We start from the raw sequence: 9,041 nt of genomic DNA on the forward strand, positions 1-9,041 counted from the left end.
ACCTGAGTGACACAGATATGAAGGACACACCCTCACCCCGACGGAAGACAGCGCCAGGGAGGGCCAATGTTGCAACTGACCCAGCCAGAGGAGCCAGGGCCGCCTGGGGGAAAAGGTGACACCCACAGTGAGTCTCCGGGGATACATAGGCGTCACCAGGAGACAAAGGCGGAGAAGGGCGCTCCAGGCTGGGGGAGCAGGGCAGGCACGGCTGGAGCCACGCCCCGTAAACAGAGTTGTAGAGGCGTGCTGTCATGAGCACCTGTGTGCACTCCCGCCCCGTACTGTTCACTCCCACACACGTCCCCCTGCTCACACGTCCAGCCTGCGCAGGTGTCCACACATGCTCCAGAGGCTTGCAGATGGGCCGAGCATGGAGGCGGCTTGAGGCTCAGGGGTGTGGGCTGGGGACAGACTGCTGACTACCTGTGTGACCCCAGGCAGGTCACTTAACCTCTCTGGGCCTCAGTTTCCTCACTTCTAACCTGGGGATAATAACAGTACTGACCTCGTCAGGATGAGGTAAGGATTAAATGAGGCAGTTCCTGTAGGGTACTGAGAACACTATTCAATACATATTCACTGTTATGATTTCTAAAACACACTCAATGATACATTAATATCATTACACTGTGTTCATATTTCATAGCCTATGTTAATGTTTTACTAAATGCATGCCTAGTGGCATGCATTTATATGTATTTTACGTATGCATACACACAAGCCTGTAGGCACCCACCACACGTCTCATGTACGCCTGCATGCTTGTGTGTATGTATGGATACAGCACACTCAAACACACACACCTGTCTGCACACATGCACCCTCTCTACGTGCCCACTTCCCCTCTGCCCTCTCCTCCCAAGTTAAATAAGCGCACAGGGCAGTGAGGCAGGTGGTCTGAAAGGTCGCCCCAGCCTGAACAAGGCCAGTCTCCCAGGCCCCAGCTGCCCAGTCAGACCCACTAAGGGTAGACCCAGACTGATGAGAGGCCAGGAACCACATTCCAGAGCCACTGAGTCAGAGGCCACTGCTCTGGATGGAAAGAAGGCTCCAGGGTCACGGCGTGTGTTCTCAGCTTGGGGGCCCCTTGAAGGCCAGCCGCGTCAGTGTCCCTGCATTCAGTGCAGTGCCTGGTGTCGAGCAGAAGCCCCATCTCTTGGCAAGATTTGACTATGTGAACAAATGGTTACCTATTGTATGAAACTGAGAATAGAGTAGTCCTGGGCTTGTATATTTCATCTTCGTCTCCCCTCTGAACTGTGAGTTTCACGAAGATGGGCCTCATGTCTGATTTGTCTTTGTTCTCAACACCCAGTTCAGATTCTGGTAAAGACTGGTCATCAGTGAGGTCATCAGACCCAGCACAGCCAAATAAATAAATTAATAAATTTAAAAAAATAATGCTGCTGTGAACATCCTCGTACAGAAACATTTGTGTGAATTCCTGGTCATTTCCTTAGGCTAGATTCCTCTAAGTGGACCTCTTCCATGTTTTAAAAGTTCTGGTCGCTCAAACAACCTACATTCAGAAATAAGAGATTCCTCCGTTTAAAAAAATTAAGGAAAGTCATATGGAGCTGCCAGTCAAAACTTTGCATCAGCAGGAGCAAATCCGCTGTTCCCACATTGAATTGACATAAATCTTAGCCAAAAGTAAAGACACAACACCATTTGTGAGTCTCTGCCGCCTTATTGTGGGTAAACACATCATTTCCGTCCAGGTGATGAGATACCAACAATGATGATAACAACTAATGCTTAAACTGTGCTGAGTATGTGTCTGCCATTCTTCTAAGTGATGTATATATAATCATATCACATTATAATATATATAATACTACAGATGTCGTATATAATATGACATATAATTTGTTATAAACATATTACATATACACATATATATACATTCAGTCTTCATGAAAACTCTATGAGGTAGGTGCCACTATTATCCCCAGTTTACAGGGGGAGGAAATTGAGACACAGAAGGGTCAACTTGCCCAGAACCTCGTACCTGTAAGTGGTAAAGCTGGGATTTGAACCCAGACAACATGAATCTATGGTGCTTGGACCTCACCACCATGCTAGACTTTGTGGACTTCTAGTGGGTCAATGAAGTCCTCCCAACCCTGAGTTTATAGGAGAGAGCACATGAACCCAGAGAGGGTTACCAAACTATTTTGGGTCACACAGCAGTTTCAGGGGCTTCTCCCACCCACACTGTCTCCTAAGGTGTGTTTAAACACCTTCAGTGCCCATGGGAAACGTTTCCTGAACCTTTCCAGAGAAGCTGCAGTGACCAGGAGTTTATACCCCCTCGTTCCTGGGAGCAGAACTTTGCTCTCCACCCCAGCCAGCACCAAAGCATGTTTTGAGCACTTGCAGGGAGTGATGCCAGCTGTGTTTGGGCCCCAGTTGGGCATGGCCCTCGCCAGAGAGCAGCCAGGCCGAGTATGCAGGCCCTCCTCACCATCCTGGGCATACCAGCCTCGGTTCCAGGTTCCTTTAGCCGCTGGTGCTGGGCAGGGTACCAGTTAGGGTATCTGAGAATGCAGTGCATGGAGTAGAAAAATGATATTTACCCGTCTATCTAGCCACTTTCCAGATATAAGAGATTGTGATTCCAGTATTTTAGAATTCAACATAAGTGAGAATTCCAATATGAGGACTGTATTCTTAGCTTCCATAATTGCTCTGAATTCTTTGATTCTAGAAGTCTTTGCCCTTCATTCCCAAAAGCTGTGGCCAAGGAAGGCCAGCGCTCCTTCCTCTGGGCAATCAGGGAGTGGCTGCCTAGAAAACATCAAAGTGCTGGGAGGCAGCTGGTTTTTCAGTCTCTCAGAGGGAAGGGGCCTCGATCTACGTACTTTGCCATCTTTTCCTGGAAACTCTGGCTTTGTTTGTGTTGCGTGTTGCTCCCAAGACGCCCTAGTCCCCCTGCCCCCACCCAGGGACCCCTTTTATCTCCTGTCCAGGCGGCTCTTCCTCATGTGAAGGGCCCCAAGGTCAAGCTCAGCTGACCATTTCCATAGCAGAGCTCGTGCCCCGAGGTTAGGAAAACAACTGCTGCTGACGTTGGGTGTTACTGCTTTTGAAAAAATAAACACAAACAGACCCTCCACGTGCCCTGGGCTTCAACAGCGGGGCCTGCACTGAGTGGCAGAAGCAGGGTCTTGGATCTGGGGTGGGGTGATCCCGGCTTCTCCCAGACTTCCACCTCTGGGGGCTTCCATGACCCTCCAGGCTGTGGCTGCCCATCCAACACTTCCACTGCAGGGGGCACGGGTTCGATCCCTGGTTGGGAAACTAAGATCCCACGTGCTGCGCAGCCGTGCAGCACAGCAAAAATAAATAAATAAAACTTTACCAAAAAAAATAGTCCAATAAATTTCCATGTATCCTTTGCCCAGGCTCACCAACGGTCATGATTTTGCCACCCTTGCTTTCTCTCTGGTGTTCTCTGTTGACACCTCTGTCTACATATACACAAATCTGTAAACCAATACTTTTGTCTAAGTACATACATTTTGCTCAGTGATCTGAGTTGCAGACATCATGACACTCTCTCAGCCCTTCAGCATCCATCTCTTAAGTTAAAGGACGTTCATCCACAAGACCACAATCTAACGAGCGCGTTCCAGAAACGGAACGCAGGTGCAACGTTATCTAATATACAGCCCACATTCAAACTTCCTCAACTCTTTCAATAACGGCTTTTAGAACTTGTTCTTTTTTAGACCCAAGGTCCATCCAGGAGCACGTACAACATTTAGCTGGGTCTCTCTTGTCTCCTGTAATCTGGGACATGTCTCCGGCTTTATAGTCTTTCATGACTTTATTATTTTTGGAGGGTCCAGGCCAGTCGTCTTATAACATGTCCCTCGGTTTGAGTTTGTCCAGTTCTTTTCTCATGATTGGATCCAGGTTGAGTTTGAATAATTCAAGGCCTCTGAGTCCTAGTAGCAAACTCTTATCCAAACACGTTGATCTAAGGTCCACTCCTGCGAGCAGGGGAAAGGAGTGGGCGACTCACTCCCAGCACTGTTACCATTTCTAAAACTCTTAGTTAGGGAAGTCCCTGGCAGCCCAGTGATTAAGACTCCGTGCTTTCACTGCCAGGGCCCTGGGTTTGATCCCTGGTCTGGGAACTAAGATCCCGATCCCACAAGCCGTGTGGCACGGCCAAAAAAAAAAAAAAAAAAAAAAAAAAAATCCTTAGTTAAACTGAAAGGTAAAAAATATGACATTGCTCGTTTAAAGCTGCACATCTTGGCTCACGTATGAGATCAAATTAGCTTGTATTTACTGTCTATAATTTATCGGTTTACGTACTAGCTCTCACTGTGGTGCTACCATTTTTCTCCTAAGGATTTGTAACACTATTCTATATGCTATGAATACTTACCGTTCATCATATTTACTCTGAAGGGTTTTTAAAAATATTTTTTTGCCTTTCCCTCATATGTATGTTTTTGACATTATGAAGGTTCTTTATTATAAAAGTAATACATACTTATGGGACTTCCCTGGTGGCGCAGTTGTTAAGAATCTGCCCACCAATGCAGGCGACATGGGTTCGAGCCCTGGTCCAGGAAGACTCCACATGCCGCGGAGCAACTAAGCCCATGCACGACAACTACTGAGCCTGCGCTCTAGAGCCCGCGAGCCATGACTATTGAGCCCATGTACCACAATTACTGAAGCCCGTGCGCCTAGAGCCCATACTCCACAACGAGAGAAGCCACCGCAGTGAGAAGCCCGCGCACTGCAACGAAGAGTAGCCCCTGCTCGATGCAACTAGAGAAAAGCCCACGTGCAGCAACAAAGACCCAATGCAGCCAAAAATTAAAAATAAATTAATTAATTTTTTAAAAAAGTGATACATGCTTATTGTTTAAAAAATTAAAACAATATGGAAGTGTAAAAGTAAAAAGTAAAAGCCTGCCATGACCCAATTCCACTTCTCAGAGAAAACTGGCAATAATAACGTGGACATATGCACACACATCCGCAGTCCACTTGTCCAGCCTGGAAAACAATCCCCTCATCACAGTGCAGTGTGGTTGTTTTTTTAAGCCATCTCTCATGCACCCTCATGCATTTATTGGTAAGAAGCCCAGCATCTCCCTCTCGAGGTCTCTTCCAGAGTAGTCTGAGATTCCCAGGGGCTCACTCCATCCAAAGGAGGCCGGTCCCACTCCTATAAGGCCCAGCCTGCCTGCTGGTGAGCTCTGAGGTTACAGCCCTCTCGTTCATACCAGGAGCTCAGTCCTTGCTCCCTGAAGTGGGAATGATGCCAGAATGGGGGGAGGGGAGGGCCCAGCATGGCTTCCAGCCCCAGCCACACATGGTGTCTGTCTGCCTCACAATGTCCATATCCCGTTTTCCACAGAGTGAGTTCCCTCTTTGGGGGCATAGGTGTCCTCTTTGCCAGATGACCTTGGTCAGGAGTATCCCAGTGGGTCAGATGGCAGCTAATCTTACTGACCCGTATGGGGGAGGGCTTGGAGCCCAGAGCTCATTCCTCCCAGGGCTCCCCAGGACAGCCACAAATTTGCCCATCGAGTCCCCAGATTAAGGGAGGGGAAGCTTTGAGAGTTGGTTAAGAGCATGGAGTCAGACCCCTTTAGACAAGTTCCTTCCCCCTCTGTCAAAGGAAGTGACAATAATAACAAAAGATCCAAATGCATTAGTACCTATCAGTAGAGCACTGACCACAGTGCCGGGCACACAATAACTGCTCCATAAATGTGAACTATTGTTATCAATCTATACCTGGATGGAGCTCCCTAACTTCCCTATTCTATAAAAACGTGATCCCCACGCATATTTTTGTCAGCTTGCTTTTCTGAATTGGTGCACTGCAGACACATTCCAACTCTGCACTTGCAGCCTCCTCTCCTGTGTAAGAGCCACGTGGCCTCCCAAAGGATGGTGCCCATGCAGGAGATTATCTCTAAGAATCAAAACCCTCAGCCTTTGCCTTGGTGGTGTCTCTGTTGCTTTAAATCTTAGGAAATCAGTTAAAGTTTAGTTCAGCTAGATCAGTTAAAGTTTAGCCGTGAAGCTATCACCTGCAGTTTCATTCCTTTGTCATGGAGTGTGTGTTTGTCTTTCTGTCCATCATTTGGCTTTCAACCCACATGGGATTTCGATTATTTTCCTAACTTGGGAGAAGTGGGTGAGAGATCAGCTTCCAAGGCATGAGGTTGTAAAGGATGAGGGGGGACCGGGAGAGCTGCCAGCTAGGGCAGGAAAGGGGAAGGCCCACGAGGAAGGGTCCTGGTGTCAGACTCCGTGCCATCACCATCTCTGGTTCCACCACCATCCTTGCTTCTGCTCCAGGAACTCGGGAATCTTTCTGGTTGCTCCCTCACCTCCAACAAGGAACCCTTTAGGGAGTCCTGTGGACTTGTCATCCTAAATATTTCTCACATCTGCCCCTTCTTCCGGACTCCACTGTCACCTCTTTAGCTCAGTACCTGGCTTGCTGAGATGGCCCGTGATGGTCTCGTCACGCTCATTCTGCCCTTCCCAAATCCATCATCCGAACTGCAGAGTGTGAGAAGCAGCTGTCACAACCAGGTCAAGCTGAGGCTGTACATATTACACCAGGACACTTGGAGAAGGAGAGTCACAGCATCACTGTCTGGAAAGCAAGAGGCTGGAAACAACCTAAATACCCAACCCAAACAGTAGTGTATTCGTTTCCTAAGGCTGCTGACACAAATTGTCCCAGATTCGGTGACTTAAAACAGCACAGATTTATTGCCTTACAGTTCTGGAGGTCAGAAGTCCAAAAAGGGTCTCACTGAGCTAAAATTAGGTGTTGTCAGGTGTGTGTTCCTTCTGGAGGCTCTGGGGAGGATCTGGATTTTGCCTTTTCCACCTTCCAGAGGCAGCCTGCATTCCTTGGCTTGTGGGCTCTTTCCATCTCAGAAGCCCACAGTGGTCCACTCTTTCACGACACCAGCTCTCTGGTTCCTACTCTTTTGCCTCCCTCTTCCCCCACTTAAGGACCTTTGTGATTACATTGGGCCTCCCTGGATAATCCAGGGTGGTCTCTCATCTCAAGGTCAGCAGCCTTAACTCCATCTGCAACCATAATCCCTCCTTGCCGTGTGACAGAGCATACGCACGGGTTCCAGGGATGAGGGCATGGACAGGTGTGGGAGCCATCTATCACAAGCAGCATGGAGAGAAGCGGCAGCCTCTTCCTACAGTGGAACAGACCACATTCTGAGAGAGATTCACTGTGAAGCTGTCTCACTGGAGCCTTAGGGTCTCTGCCTTGCCCAAGGCCCTGAGAGGGATCCTAGCAGTACGGGTCAGACAGTTCATTAGTAAAAGTATATTTCTGGATTTCATGATCTTTGTGGTGTTTATTAGCTTTTATTTTTTTAAAAAAAATATGATTTGTTGTGAGTTCTTTTCTCATTCTAAATATAAACTCACTTTTTACCTAATATTCTATTACTGTATTTTTATTTATTGGCCACACCCATGTGGTTTGTGGGGTCTTAGTTCCCTGACCCGGGCCCTCAGCAGTGAAGGTAGGGAGTCCTAACCATTGGACTGCCGAGAAATTCCCTATTATTGCATTTTTTAAAAAAAGGACTTCAGGGCTTCCCTGGTGGCGCAGTGGTTGAGAGTCCGCCTGCCGATGCAGGGGACACGGGTTCGTGCCCCAGTCCGGGAAGATCCCACATACCGCGGAGCGGCTGGACCCATGAACCATGGCCCCTGAGCCTGTGCGTCCGGAGCCCGTGCTCCGCAATGGGAGAGGCCACAACAGTGAGAGGCCCGCGTACAAAACGAGTATGTACTCTGACCACTGAGCAACAGCTGCTTGCACCAACATGACGACTCTCTAAAATACAGAGTGGGGCTTCCCTGGTGGCGCAGTGGTTGAGAGTCCGCCTGCCGATGCAGGGGACGCGGGTTCGTGCCCCGGTCCAGGAGGATCCCTTGTGCCGCGGAGCGGCTGGGCCCGTGAGCCATGGCCGCTGAGCCTGCGCGTCCGGAGCCTCTGCTCTGCAGCGGGAGAGGCCACAGCGGTGAGAGGTCCGCGTATCGCAAAAAACAACAACAACAACAAAAAACAAAAATACAGAATGAAAGAAGCAAGTCACAGAAAAGAATACCCATGATATGCTTCTATTTGTATACAGTCCAAAACCAGGCAAAAGTAAGCTATACAGTGTGTATGGGGTTAAGTTCACATAGGAGAACTATAAAGAAAAAGGAGAGAATTGTTTTACAGAATTCCAGGATAGAGGTCACGGAGGTATGGTTAGGGAGGGGGACACAGGGGGCTTCCGAGGGACTGATGACGATTCTCGTGTTAACTTGAGTAAGGGAAACAGTTGTCTCCATGCTGGTTTTAGAATTGTATTACATTGCATAATCTCTTGCATGGATGATGTATGTCATCATTTAAATTTTTATTTTAAAATAACTGGGTTAATTATTTTAAGAAACAAAATTTTAAGCTTAAAATTCTATAGTGGCTGCTGAGTGCACTCAGAACAAACCTACACCCCTTGCCGTGGCTTAAAGCCACACGTGCTCCAGCCGGCTCTTCAGTCTAACGGCATCTCCCTCCACACTCCTCATCCTGTCTCCATCCAGCCACACAACCTCCCCTGGCACTTGATGTACATAAGCCCGCCGGTGACCCCTTCCCAGGCCCCAATTCTCATCCTTATCTGCGCTTGACACAATCACAATTTGTAATGATATCAATGCTGTCTCCCCAGTGGACTCTGAGCCCCGTGAGACCAAGCTGGGTCCGTTCTGTTCACACCTGGCACTCAGCCAAAGTAGAGGGTCCTTAAATGGAGGAAGAGGGAGGTAGAGGATCTCTCTCCTTGAACTCCAGACTCAGGATTCTTCCATGTACCTGACTTCTCAGCATCTCCACTCACACACCTGGGAGGCATCTCAAACCTAACCCGGCCAGAACTCTCAAACCCTCAGTCTTCCCTGTCTCAGTTAATGACAGCTTCATCTTCGCTTGTTCAGGTCCAAATCTGTGGGGT

Source organism: Grampus griseus (genome assembly GCF_964374135.1).
Source record: "Grampus griseus genome assembly, chromosome: 11".
NCBI lineage: Eukaryota > Metazoa > Chordata > Mammalia > Artiodactyla > Delphinidae > Grampus > Grampus griseus.